Source organism: Podarcis raffonei, chromosome 11, assembly GCF_027172205.1.
Source record: "Podarcis raffonei isolate rPodRaf1 chromosome 11, rPodRaf1.pri, whole genome shotgun sequence".
In the NCBI taxonomy this organism is placed as follows: Eukaryota; Metazoa; Chordata; class Lepidosauria; order Squamata; family Lacertidae; genus Podarcis; species Podarcis raffonei.
In genome coordinates this window covers 43,559,676-43,575,062 of record NC_070612.1, presented here as the reverse complement: position 1 = coordinate 43,575,062, position 15,387 = coordinate 43,559,676, and positions in this window count along the sequence as shown.

Here is a 15,387-nt window from a genome sequence, read left to right as displayed (position 1 = left end):
GTCGGCAGTTCGAATCCCCGCAACAGAGTGAGCTCCCGTTGCTCTGTCCCAGCTCCTGCCAACCTAGCAGTTTGAAAGCACGCCAGAAGTGCAAGTAGATAAATAGGTGGGAAGGGAAACGGTGTTTCCGTGCGCTCTGGTTTCCGTCATTGTGTTCCGTTGCGCCAGAAGCGATTTAGTCATGCTGGCCACATGACCCAGAAAGCTGTCTGTGGACAAACGCCAGCTCCCTAGGCCTGAAAGCGAAATGGGGGCCGCAACACCATAGTCACCTTTGACTGGACTTAAGCGTCTGGACTTACCTTTTTAGCTTTTTACAACTTGGGGACTGGAGACCTCAGAGAGTACTTGCTCCTCTACAGACCTGCCCACTTGTTAAAATCTTCAAGGGAGGTTCTCTGAACCGTTCTTCTTAGCTGAGGTCCACTGTATGACAACATAGGGGAACTTCCAGGTGGTGTCACCCTAGCTTTGGAAGTCCATCCTTTTTAAAGATATGATCAGTACCCACTCTTTTAACCTTTCGATGCCAACTAAAGACCTGGTTGTTCACTCAGGGTTTTGGCAGACCACAATTTTGATGTTTATCGTAGTTGGCTGGTTGTAAGTATTTGCCTTGAAGCTTATACTTGTATAATGTATCAAGATTTGTTTTATTTTTTAACCCACCATAAAATCAATTGTAATAGTTCCCAATTTCACAGGCAGCAATGGCAGAAAATAAATTCAATGGGTTTTAATCAACCAAGGTTTGCTCAAGGTAGACCCACTGAAATGAATATGGCAAGTTAGGTCCATTAATTTCTATAGGTCTGCTCTGAATTGCATGTATCCAATTATTTAAGTAATTACACCTGATTTTATATTAAATAATTTTTCCCATTACTAAGAGTTCCACATATAGACTTGCCCATTAACTATTTAGATGCTTCTGTGCCTGAATAATTTCAGTTTCATTTAATCACCTATAGGCAGCTCTGTGTATTAAACTATCTGTAAAGGTAAGGTAAAGGTACCACTGCCTGTACAGGCCAGTCTTGACAGACTCTAGGGTTGTGCGCTCATCTCACTCTAGAGGCCGGGAGCCAGCGCTGTCTGCAGACACTTCCGGGTCACGTGGCCAGCGTGACGAAGCTGCTCTGGCAAACCTTGTCCAGAGGAGCAGCACACGGAAACGCCGTTTACCTTCCTGCTATAAAGCGGTACCTATTTATCTACTTGCACTTAAGGGTGCTTTCGAACTGCTAGGTGGGCAGGAGCTGGGACCGAACGACAGGAGCTCACCCCGCCGCGGGGATTCGAACCGCCGACCATGCAATCGGCAAGTCCTAGGCGCTGAGGTTTTACCCACAGTGCCACCCGCGTCCCTTCTATCTGTACACTATTTCAAAATAATGACAAGTCCCAAAAACTGGTGAAATGGGCTTCTCTGGTTGCCATTGGTAACTAAAAACTGTCCCCAGGTGATCCTAAAGTCCTTCATTTTCCCCCAGCAGGAGAAATCTTGCCCTTTAAAAAGTCCATTGGACATGTTACATTCAGTACTGACCAGACTAACATCAATTACCATGAAGTTTTGCAAAGCCTTTCCCAAAGGGCTCTTCCATTTGCACCTATCTGTTTGGAGCCTAGACAAGACCCTGTAAACTAGGAGAATTTAACTCCTAAGAAATAAGAATTAAGACCTCAATAGCCTGTCTATGCCCAGTAAATACAGCCTGACTTCATTTACCTTTTCCTTGCCCTGAGGCTGCAGCATAAGAAAAGCTGTGATGTGGATTTTAATTAGATGCCTACATTTGCAGAAGTTGCAGAATGAGCCTTAAAAGGGAACTACTTTTGTATAGGCTGTATCTGAAAACTAAAGGGTCAAAACAAATACAATACCTTGTTACACAAATGCAATTGTCACAACATATAGAGTGCAACAGGCTAAATGGTAATGTCTGTAACAAAAATGTTTAGTTACTGTACTTCCTAACATACGAATTGAGTCCAGGATGTACGCCATATACAATCCTTAAGCAAGGTATATAACCTATACCAGGGACCTTTCCTTAATCATATTTGAGGACTGTGTAATATATGGACTCAAACAAGAACGTATTAAGAAAGGAAGAAATATATCTGCATTGGATTTAATTACATACGCTATATACCTTGCTTGCATGCTCTGGTTCATGGGTCATGGAGAGTCGAACACGACTAAGACGACTAAGCAACAACAAAACTTTGCTTAAGGATTGGATATCATGTACATCCTGGACTTGATTCGTTTGTTAGGAAGTAACCAACAAAATTTGTTACAAACATTACCATTCAGCCTGTTGCACTCTATATGTTGTGACAATTGTATCTGAGAACTGAGAACCACTTGTGATTACTCCATGGTTTTTTAACAGTATCTTTTTTTAAGATACTGTTTTTAAGATTATTATTTTTAAAAAAGAACAGTATCTATTTCTGCACACTTTCATGGGATGAGCTCTAGCAGTGAAACAAGTCCTAACAATCCAATGCTCAAATTGAAAATGGGGAGAGTGATTAAACGATGAAAGCTCACCTACAAAGACCTGGGCAATTTTGATGCAGGTATTTTCCAGTTTCAGCAAAAATAATTTTTTTAACTTGGCTTCATTAGTCAGCTAGATTTCATGTTTCTATGCATTCTTTTGAAAATACTGTACACCAAGTTTTAAAAAAGAAAGAATTCAAATATTTTCTTCCATAAGCCTTTTTTTAAAATAATAATAATAATCCCAGAATAGTTGGGCTATTTAATCTGTGTTTGTGACATTAGGATTTTGTTGTTGTTTTTAAATTTCCATATGACCAAAAATTTCTGTAGGGTAGTGATTTTTGTGAACTTAATTTACAAGTGTGTTCTACGTATTGTGCATTTATAAGTGACTTAGTCTAAGCATCTGTGAGCAGACAACATTTTTGTCATTTTCTAACTTTTGAGGCTTATTTGCAAGGCTGCAAGGAAGGCTCTTTGGGACTGCTGGGTTTACAGGTATTTTTGATATGCCACTCTCCTGACTTTGGTTAGTGCCTTTCCCCCCCCCCCCCTAACATAATTGAGACTTGAAGCCATTGCCCTTGAGCACTCTTGACATTCATGCCATGGTGAACAGAACCGTAATGAGTCCCTCACCATCCTTTCTTGTCTTGTTGAAAATTAATCCAATTCCTACCAATGGAAGTTGAAACCTAACATGAGCTCCCAAAGTACCAGACCACTTTTCCAGGGTAAGAATTGTGTATTGATTTACAAATTCATTTAGAAATGGATTTGGAAAGTTCGGGTCTGCTTGTCAGTCATAGGTGGCCAATTAAATTTCATGAAGGTCTGCAAAGTCATGACAGATTGGTGACTGGGCCTCAAATTCAGCTGTTGTTCCATTTGCACAGAGATACTATCATTTGCACTGTAGCATGGTTGATGATCCGTAAACCCTGAGCTAGAAATGACAGTTTGGGCTGGACTACTCCACCATTCATCTTTATCTGAACTACTGTTAACGCTGGGAAAGTTGGCCTGGAATGACATAAAAGACCAGCAGAAAATCTGTCCAACTGATTTTAATGGTTTAGCACCAGCTCAAGCACACTGTTGGCTCTATATAAATATGTTGAAGTAGCACTGGGAACACTCCTTAGAAATAACTTGTTTAGTTCAATGGAGTTCACTGAATTAGTTCAAAAATCTTTTAATTACACTTGAAAGTAGTTCCTGTAATTGCCAAGAGAACTGACCACGAATTAAGTTCATTTTGGGGTAGAACTTCAAAAATTTCTAGTTCATCTTCAGGTGCATTCTCTTATATGTTTGCTTTGTTTGTTTGTTTGTTTCTTTGTTTTACTATTTAAACTCTTTGGGCCTTTAAGCTTAAAGATCACAATGGTTGGTGAAAATAAATTAATTAACATGCCACTGTGCGCGTTTTGATGTTTTCTTAGTCTTAAGTAAATCTTATATTTCAGCATGGCAGGTTGTAACATTCTAAATGCTAGGAAAAAACGCTGAGGATCATTTGGATGATATTGAATTGACCTGTTAACTGATCATGAACCAAACAAGTTAATTTTGCAAAAGGACTAGCATGAACAAGTCTTTGCCTTTTGGGCATGTTGAACATGAACTAGAACTACTTCCTTTTTTAAACGAACTTTTCAAGCTCTGGTTGGAAGTAATGCTTTATACTGTCTTGGGCTTTAAAGTCTTTCATACTAGTCTTTCACAGAAGGTATATGATCTTAAGGATTTACAGCTGTGCTTGTAGAAGGACTAGGCATGCCTTATTGGCACACATAAAGAAAGAATGGGTGCCGACCCAAAATATATTTTATCTCAAGGTTATTCTGGCTCATTCCATTTACAAAATTATTGATAGTCCAGCGCACAACCAATTTCAGAAGAAATAGACATTTGAGTCATTCAGTGGGATAGCGTCACATCCTTTGACTTAACTGGGTCTAGGCTAGACAGTGAATTATTTTTGAGTACAGCATTATGCAAAGCAATGAATCACAGAATTGTACGGTTGGAAGGAACCCTGAGGGTCTTCTAGTCCAAACCCCTTGTCTTCACTTCTGGATGAAAGGGGGAGAGGAGAATGTTTATTATTAGCAATTATGTGCCCAAATGGCTTTCCATCTCCGCCGTATTAAGCAGTTGGTCCCTTACCTTTCTCGCCCTGATCTGGCCACTGTGATCCATGTGATGGTCACCTCCAGGCTTCATTATTTTAACTCGCTCTACGGGGCTGCCCTTGAAGCTGACCCAGAAACTCCAGCGGGTACAGAATGCTGCAGCGAGGCTCCTCACGGGGTCTCTGCCATAGGAGCATATTCACCCAGTGCTTTTCAAGCTGCACTGGCTCCCGGTGGAGTACAGGGTCAGATTTAAGGTGCTGCTTTTGACCTTTAAAGCCCTTCACTGCCTAGGACCCTCGTACCTATGGGACCGCCTCTCCTGGTATGCCCCACGGAGAGCCTCAAGGTCCATAAATAACAACACCTTTGTGGTCCCAGGCCCTAATGCCATGGTGAGGCTCCTTATGGGGTCCTTGCCGCGGGATCACATTCACCCAGTGCTTTACCAACTGCACTGGCTCCCGGTGGAGTACAGGGTCAGGTTTAATGTGCTGGTTTTGACCTTTAAAGCCCTATGCAGCCTAGCACCCATGTACCTACGGGACCGTCTCTCCTGGTATGCCCCACGGAGGACCTTAAGGTCTACAAATGACAACATTTTGGAGGTCCCAGGTTGCAAGGTGGTTAGATTGGTCTCAACTAGGGCCAGGGCCTTTTCAGTACTGGCCCCAACTTGGTGGAACGCTCTGTCACAAGAGACTAGGGCCCTGCAGGACTTGACATCTTTCCACAGGGCCTACAAGACAGAGCTGTTCCACCTGGCCTTTGGTTTGGACTCAGTCTGACCCTTATGTTTCCCTCTCCTTATGGTCTCGATTTATCAGCTACTTTTAAAATGAGGCTGCATTTTAAATTGCATTTTAACCTGTATTTAAATTGGGGTTTTTTCTTTCTTTTTCTTTCCCCCCTATTATGTTTTTACTGTGATTTTATTGATGTTAGCCGCCCTGAGTCCGACTCTGGCGGGGAGGGCGGGGTATAAATAAAATTTATTATTATTATTCTAAGCAATTAAAACAACAAGTTCAAGTCAGGAGATGAGGAGAATACTTTTTGAAACAGGTGTATCTTCAAGAGCCAGAAGAATGCCAATATCAGTGGGGCCTCCCATATTTCATCAGGGAGCACATTCTGGAGCACTGGTGCTACCAGTGAAAAAAGCTGCTTCCATGTATCCAGAGAGCAAGATGTGGTCTTGCCTAAATCATATTATGTATAATAGGAAGAACCTAAATTGGTTAGGCATATTGGTATGTAGAAAAACGAAGGCTTTCCACGATGCATATTATCAAGTCTTGCAGCACATGGATTATAAAACGTTTGCATTTTCCAATGTTTGTGAAAATTGTTTAAGTGATTTCTGCGCACATTTAATAGCATGCTAATATAAAACTAATAATGTCTGAATTAAGAATTATATTTATCATACCTCATTTTTCTGACGTGGTTATTGCTGAATCAAAACTTCTCATTTTGCACACAAGATTTCTAGTACAAAAGAGAGGCAATGTCAGTGATGGTGGGTTGTAGAAATGTAGACGTATAAGGTCTTTGTGTTTGCTATGTTCTTGGTTTTACTTGGGTGCAAGTCTCATCAAAGACCATCAGTGGCACTGTTTATAGTTTAAAATATTTGTAAGATTAAGGCCTTAGTTAGATCAATAGATGGTTGGCTAGATGCATGGATGGATAGATTTGAGTAAGAGCTATTTACTCAAATATAATTCCTTACTATGAATGCTACTGAATAGTACCGTAATATGATTTCCGGCCCTGATTTATATTTTTTCAGTTCAAAGCCTTAAAAATAGTTGTGTTTTAGATAATATTTTATATGTCATTTAAACAAACATTTATCTGTCATTTTCAAAAAGGATGTTATTTTACTCAAAGTGACACTCTTAAAATTCAAGCATTGCACTGGAGTTTTGGAAAGGCCTTAAATATAGAAAATGGGTTGAAACCTGGTTCTCCAATGAAATGCAAGCACGTTTTTAAATAAAATTTAGAAAGATTTATAGACTATTTAATTCCAAAACTCTCTAAGTATTAACAAAACACAGATAAAATCAGTAGAACCTTTAAAAAATAAATACGTTTAACTAAACTGTATGTCAGTGTAATAAGTGTCTAAAACTGAGTTTACCTACTGAAAAACACTCCAGTTTCTATGAGTGTCCAGATCATAATGATTGTAGAATAATAATAATAATTTTTTATTTATACCCCGCCCTCCCCAGCCAAGGCCGGGCTCAGAGCGGCTTACAAGCAATAATAAAAACAAGATGAATGATTACAACTTAAAAACAAAAATAAAAAACAACATTAAAATAATGGAACATTAAAATATTAAAATGTAGCCTCATCGCAGGAGGAGAAGGAAAAGAAAAAAGAAAGAGAGGGAGGGAGGGAATCAAATTGGCTCCAAGTCAAAGGCCAGGCAGAACAACTCTGTTTTACAGGCCCTGCGGAAAGAAATCAGATCCTGCAGGGCCCTGGTCTCATAAGGCAGAGCGTTCCACCAGGCCGGAACCAGAGTTGAAAAGGCCCTGGCTCTGGTTGAAACCAATCTAACTTCCTTAGGGCCTGGGACCACAAGGGTGTTGTTATTTATGGACCTTGAGGCTCTCCGTGGGGCATACCAGGAGAGGCGGTCCCGTAGGTACGAGGGTCCTAGGCCGTGAAGGGCTTTAAAGGTCAAAAGCAGCACCTTAAATCTGACCCTGTACTCCACCGGGAGCCAGTGCAGCTTGAAAAGCACTGGGTGAATATGCTCCCATGGCAGAGACCCCGTGAGGAGCCTCGCTGCAGCATTCTGTACCCGCTGGAGTTTCTGGGACAGCTTCAAGGGCAGCCCCGGGTAGAGCGAATTACAGTAGTCAAGCCTGGAGATGACTGTTGCATGGATCACTGTCGCCAGGTCGGGGCGGGAAAGGTAAGGGACCAACTGCTTGATGCGGCGAAGGTGGAAAAATGTCGCCTTGTCTGTTGCTGTAACTTGCGCCTCCATGGAAAGGGAGGCGTCAAGGATTACACCCAAACTCTTAACGGAAGGCAATGGCACTAATTGGGCCCCCGCAAGAGAAGGGAGTTGGTCTCTCATCCCCATGCCATCCCGACCTAGCCATAGGACCTCTGTCTTCGAAGGATTTAGTTTCAATCGGCTCCCACGAAACCATCCAGCCACAGCTTCCAAGCATCTGGTCAGTGTGTCTGGGGCCGAGTCGGTGTGGCCATCCATCAGCAGATAGAGCTGAGTGTCATCAGCATATTGGTGACAGCCCAGCCCAAAGCTCCAGATAATCTGGGCAAGGGGGCGCATAAAGATGTTAAAAAGCATCGGGGAGAGAATTGCGCCCTGCGGCACTCCACACACCAAGGAGTGGCGCAATGACATTTCCCTCCCTAGTGCCACCCTCTGTCCCCGACCAGAGATAAAAGAGCACAACCAGTTACGGGCTATGCCCTGTATCCCCACGTCTGCGAGGCGGTGGTCCAGAAGATCATGATCGACCATGTCAAAGGCTGCTGACAAATCTAAAAGGATCAGCAGTCCTGACCCGCCTCGATCCAGTTGTCTACGGAGATCATCTGTTAGGGCAACCAGAGCCGTCTTCGTCCCAAAACCAGGACGGAAACCGGACTGAAATGGATCTAATGCTGATGTTTCCTCCAGAAACCTACCAAGCTGTTCAGCAACCGCTCTCTCAATTACCTTACCCAGGTATGGAAGATTTGAAACTGGGCAGTAATTGGATAGGTCTAAGGGATCTGATGAAGTTTTCTTTAAGAGTGGACACACCACTGCTTCCTTCAGTTCCCCTGGGAATGTCCCCGTGTCAAGGGACAAATTGATAATTTCAACCGGGGGGGTCCGCGCAACATCTGGACACTCCCTAATCAGCCAAGACGGGCACGGATCAAGGAGGCAGGTGGTGGGCCTACCAACTTGGAGGAATCTATCCACATCAGTAGGGAGTATCCAATCGAAATGGTCCAACACTGGACCTGAAGTCAGTCGAGGGGCCTCCAGTTCAGTCACTGTATCTAAAGTGGCAGGGAGGTCACGGCGGAGCAACAGGACTTTCTCCGCAAAAAAGCTCACGAATGCCTCACAGCTGTGGGTCGATATTTGTGCTTAAATTTGGTTGTCCTCCTAAGGACGTTATTGACCTAATTATTCTAAAAAGTTGTGCCGGGCGAGAGCTAGCGGATGCAATGGAAGCTGCAAAGTAAGATTTCTTAGCAGCTTTTATAGCCATCTCATAGGCTTTCATAAGCGTCCTATAAGATGTTCTTGAGGCTCCGTCACGAGTCCGTCGCCATACTCGCTCTAGCCGTCTGAGATCCCGCTTCATTTTCCAGAGCTCCTCAGTAAACCAAGGTGCCCAGTTTCGACGGGGTCGCAGAGGGCGCTTAGGCGCGATCTCATCAATGGCTGCCAAGAGCCGGTTATTCCAGTCCTCAACAAGGTCATCTAATGAGTCGCCAGGAGGAGCAGGGTTCTGCAAGGTTTGTCGGAATCTATCAGGATCCATCAGCTTTCGCGGACGAGCCCAAATAGGTTCGCCACCTGAGCCGGGGAAGAGTGGGAAGTCAATCTTGGCTTTCAGAGCGTAGTGATCAGACCATGGCACTTCCACAGTGGGGAGCATGATCACATCTATGCCAGCCCCAAAGATCAGATCCAGCGTGTGGCATAGAAGCATATCCATGAATGCAAAGAATAAGAATTTGTGAAGAAAGATATAGAAATATATCAGAGGCTATAAGGAACGACAGTGCTTTCAAGATAATGCTAGAGATGTATGTAAATCTTACACATATTTATTTAGAAAACAGACCTACATGGAGCAAAAACCTATCCAATGATGATGATGATGATGATTAACAATAACAATATTTAAATCGATAACCCACCCTTCATGCTAATGTTTCTAATTGGTTGCAGCAGCATTTTTCTTTTCTTTTAAGGACAAACATTCCTGACACTCATTCCATTTCAAGCATGAAGACAGTTCCATTTGTAAGTGAACTATTTATCGCACACAAAGAAAATAATCCACTTTTTTCTTTTCTTGATCCCGAAGACGGGCGTTAGAAGTGAAGACAGCCCAAATCAGAGTACCAAGCATTCTAAGATATTGCTTTGAAGAAACACAACTAAATACTTCAGGGAAATGTGGATATTTTAAACAATCTTTCGCAGCTATGCTGGAAAGAGGGAAGGGCTTCCCCAAACTCCGCAGAAGGATAAGGAAGGCATACAATAGGGAAAAGAGACATGGCTTAGCTCCTTAAACAAATCCCGTGCATTGAATTGAGGTCCTTACTGTTTTCAGAAACTTCATTTTGCTTTGCCTCCTTTGTCTTAGTCAAGTACACTTCAAAGGAAATGAAAGCAGATTTCAAATTGTTCTCAAAAAAACCACCCCTCATAAAGCCTCCATTATGGTCCCGATTTTCTAACCTAAGTTGATTAAAGAGTTTTGAAATAGGTAGACTTGTGAGGATTTATACCAGGGGCAAATCAAACTCCATGTGTGTTCCCTCAAACAGCTACTAGTCCGTCATAACGTATTTTGGTCAGAGTGGGCTTACTGCCTCGTGCCAGACTACAGAAGCGATTCTCCCTGGCAAACTTCAAACTTGTTTCTAACAGCAGCATCCCATACCCTCCAACATTTCCCAGATGAATATAGGGACATTTCTCATTCCCCCACAACTTGCCCTCTTCAACAACCCCCTCCCCCATTTTTGTTTCCCACCCTCCAGGACTTGTTTTACACCTCAGAAATACCGTATTTTTCACTCTATAACACGCACCTGACCATAACACGCACATCGTTTTTAGAGGAGGAAAACAAGGGAAAAAACATTCTGAATGAAACAGTGGATGTATCATTTTTGTGCTTCATGCTGTGGCCACAGACATGTGATCTGATGGTGAATTTGGGGTGACCCAATGCAAAGATCCTGAGAATTCCTGTGGATCCATGCTTTGTAACCACTTTTTTGCACCATTGCAGCCCCAGGCAACAGTGGGTGCGTGATTTTTTTGGTGCAGGCTGTAGCCATGGACATTCTATGTGATCTGATGGTGAATTTGGGGTGACCCAATGCAAAGATCCTGAGGATCCATGTGGATCTATGCTTTTTAACCACATTTTAAGTGGGGAGGGAAGGAAAAACAAAGAAGGGAAAAGGAGCATGAGAGGGGTGTGCAGAGAAGAAGCTGGCTAAGAATGCAGGAGAGGGATTTAACGGGAGGGAGGAAAGAAAGGCAAAAGTTTCCCCCCACCCAAGCACCCAAACCAGCCAGCTCTCTCTCTCTCTCTCTCTCTCTCTCTCTCTCTCTCTCTCTCCCCCCCACCTGCATGTTTTCAGCAGCACCGGAGCACAGAGAGGAATTAGAAGGAACGACACTCTGCTTTCCCCTCTGCTTGCCTGGAGGGGAGGGGCTTTCCCTGCTCTTTGTTCCGTTTGAGCACACACAGCAACGAAACAGAGGAGGGTGGGCAGTAAGACCCTGAGGCAGAATGCAGGAAAGCAGCCGCTTCCTCTTTTCAGGTTTCTCTTCTCCGTGACTCGCGATTTGATTTTTGCCTGATTTTTTGGCTCCAGGGACCACACATTCGCTCAATAACACGCACAGACATTTCCCCTTCCTTTTTAGGAGAAAAAAATCTGCGTGTTATAGAGGTAAAAATACGGTACCTGCTCTGGGAAAGAAGCAGTGCTTGCTTTCATTGACATGAAGGAGGCGCACGATTCTTTGAGATGGACTGTTTATGCCTCAAATTATTTATTTCCTCAAATTATCACTTCAGTCAATTGAATATATGAATTATGTGCAAACATTATACAATGATCAAGGCAAGTATTAAAATGCATATATATATATATATATATATATATATATATATATATATATATATTATTTAGAATGGAATTTCATGCAGGAATTAGTCTTGTGAAGCTTCCATGCTGGCATATTGTGAAGATTCCTTTAAATCTCCTTTAAGTCATATGAACCTCTAAAACCCTGCAATATTAATTGTTATGTCTATTATTATTATTATTATTATTATTATTATTATTATTATTATCTGAATTTATATACCACCCTATACCTGGAGGTCTCAGGATGGTTCACATAAAAGGATCATAGTATATAAATTCAAACCAAAAACAATAACCCATTAAAAAAACAACCCAAAAAACACCTTCTAAAGGGTGTTGGATGTCAATAATATCAACCAAAGCCTGGTTAAAAAGGAACATTTTTCCCTGGCGCCTAAAGGTGTATAATGAAGGCGCCAGGCAAACTTTCCTGGGGAGAGCATTCCACAGATGGGGAGCCACTGCAGAGAAGGCCCCATTCTCGTGTTGCCACCCTCCTGACCTCTCAAGGAGGAGGCGGCACACGAAGGAGGGCCTCAGAAGATGATCTCAGGGTCCGGGTAGGTTCATATGGAAAGAGGCGGTCCTTGAGGTATTGCAGTCCTTAGCCGTTTAAGGCTTTGTGGGTGAAAACCAACACTTTGAATTGGGCCAGGAAACCAGTGCAGTCCGACCAGGACTTGTGTAATATGCTCAGACTTGTCTTTCTGAAATGGTCAAATCCACATACTGTACAAACATTCCGGTTCACAGGGTTGCATCCAGAATTACCCTTCCATGAAAAGAAAGGCTCCTTCCATTTATGGGGCAGAAGGAATTGAGATCTAACAGAGGCTTCCACTGGAGGAATGGAGGAATGCTATTTTCACCAATTCCTCCTTTTGCAGCCCCCAATACCAACTCCCATGCTGTCCCAGAGGGTCCCTGACCCTCTGGAGTAGCTTTCCTAGAAACTCAGGAGGCTCCCCCCCTTTCCCCAGTTGGAGGATCCCATGAGCAGCCATTTGTAACTGGCAGCCATTTGTAACTGGCTGACTGACCGAACCCAAAGGGTGCTCATCAATGGTTCCTCTTCATCCTGGAGAAGAGTGACTAGTGGGGTGCCACAGGGTTCTGTCTTGGGCCCGGTCTTATTCAACATCTTTATCAACGACTTGGATGATGGACTCAAGGGCATCCTGATCAAATTTGCAGATGACACCAAACTGGGAGGGGTGGCTAACACCCCAGAGGACAGGATCACACTTCAGAACGACCTTGACAGATTGGAGAACTGGGCCAAAACAAACAAGATTAATTTTAACAGGGAGAAATGTAAAGTATTGCACTTGGGCAAAAAAAATGAGAGGCACAAATACAAGATGGGTGACACCTGGCTTGAGAGCAGTACATGTGAAAAGGATCTAGGAGTCTTGGTTGACCACAAACTTGACATGAGCCAACAGTGTGACGCGGCAGCTAAAAAAGCCAATGCAATTCTGGGCTGCATCAATAGGTGTATAGCATCTAGATCAAGGGAAGTAATAGTGCCACTGTATTCTGCTCTGGTCAGACCTCACCTGGAGTACTGTGTCCAGTTCTGGGCACCACAGTTCAAGAAGGACACTGACAAACTGGAACGTGTCCAGAGGAGGGCAACCAAAATGGTCAAAGGCCTGGAAACGATGCCTTATGAGGAACGGCTAAGGGAGCTGGGCATGTTTAGCCTGGAGAAGAGGAGGTTAAGGGGTGATATGATAGCCATGTTCAAATATATAAAAGGATGTCACATAGAGGAGGGAGAAAGGTTTTTTCTGCTGCTCCAGAGAAGCGGACACGGAGCAATGGATCCAAACTGCAGGAAAGAAGATTCCACCTAAACATTAGGAAGAACTTCCTGACAGTAAGAGCTGTTCGACAGTGGAATTTGCTGCCAAGGAGTATGGTGGAGTCTCCTTCTTTGGAGGTCTTTAAGCAGAAGCTTGACAACCATATGTCAGGAGTGCTCTGATGGTGTTTCCTGCTTGGCAGGGGGTTGGACTCGATGGCCCTTGTGGTCTCTTCCAACTCTATGATTCTATGATTCTATGATTGATCCACAGGTAGTCTGGATCTAACCCAGATACTGCAGCAAAAACATTGCAGAAATAGACTGATAATAGTAGCAAGGCAAATCAGTATGCAGTTTCTATCAAATACACAAAGTCCATTGGTGTATTATTAACATAGATAACTGAACATTTGCAATCCTAAACAATATGCAGTGGCATGAAAATCAGGGAACCTTCCTTCCAGCAGATCATATTCATTTCCAGCAGTATTCTGCCACCATCAAGAGCCTTTTAAAGAATTTAGACAGACCTTTGGCCTGTGGAGCTGATTTTAAACCTTCTGTTGCTCAACATATTTTTAATGGGCTGCTGCTTGGTATTTTAATTATCTTATTCATCCTTGACTGGTTTCATCGCTGTTATCGTTTCAACTGTTTTGCTGTGGTTTTTTATGATTAGCCTTGGGAGCTACATGCAGAAATGGTTTAATAAATAAAAATAGTATTTCAAATTGCCACTACAATTAGCGAAAAACAAGCCATTCTGTGTGTCTGTGATTTACAGGGTAATTACTAATTCCTTCCTGACAAAGCCATATACTGTAACAAGCATCAAAGTAAGATTCTTTGCACATCGTCTGAGTCACTAATGGAACACTTTTTAAATGAAGAATGTTAGCACCAGTCATCTCCCATACAGGGTTGGCATGACAGTCGTGTTTCTGTGATTACAAGTTAGACCTACCAATCACAATGGAGCTTTTTCTCCATGCCTTCTCCCCTCTCTGTCTGGTCTTTGCTCTCCCTCCCTCTGTTGTCCCACTGCGCCATTTTAGTGAGCATACAAACATGGTGCTTGCTTCCAAAAGACACTGGTCTTCAGTATTTTTATTTTATTTTATTTTATTTATGGAAGGGTGGACTGCTGCTGTGCCACAAATGATTATTATTATTATTATTATTATTATTATTATTATTATTATTTATACCCCGCCCTCCCTAGCCAAGGCCGGGCTCAGGGCGGCTAACAAGCAATAATAAAAACAAGTTGAATGAATACAACTTAAAAACAAAATTAAAATACAACATTAAAATATTGAAACATTAAAATATTAAAATGTAGCCTCATCGCAGGAGGAGAAAGGAAAAGAAAAAAGAAAGAGGGGGAGGGAATCAAATTGGCTCCAAGCCAAAGGCCAGGCAGAACAACTCTGTCTTACAGGCCCTGCGGAAAGAAATCAGATCCTGCAGGGCCCTGGTCTCATGAGGCAGAGCGTTCCACCAGGCCGGAGCCAGAGTTGAAAAGGCCCTGGCTCTGGTTGAAGGCAATCTAACTTCCTTAGGGCCCGGGACCACTAGGGTGTTGCTATTTATGGACCTTAAGGTCCTCCGTGGGGCATAACGGGAGAGGCGGTCTTGTAGGTATGAGGGTCCTAGGCCATGAAGGGCTTTAAAGGTCAAAAGCAGCACCTTAAATCTGACCCTGTACTCCACCGGGAGCCAGTGCAGCTGGAAAAGCACTGGGTGAATATGCTCCCATGGCAGAGACCCCGTGAGGAGCCTCGCTGCAGCATTCTGCACCCACTGGAGTTTCTGGGACTGCTTCAAGGGCAGCCCCGCGTAGAGCGAATTACAGTAGTCAAGCCTGGAGGTGACCGTCGCATGGATCACAAAGTGATGATGAAATTATTTAATGCTACCTAAAATGGTGTATAATTTTAATCACTTTATATTCAAGTTAATACAAAGAATGTTTGAACAAATGGCGGAAAGCTGGTATTTTTCCATTGCAAAGG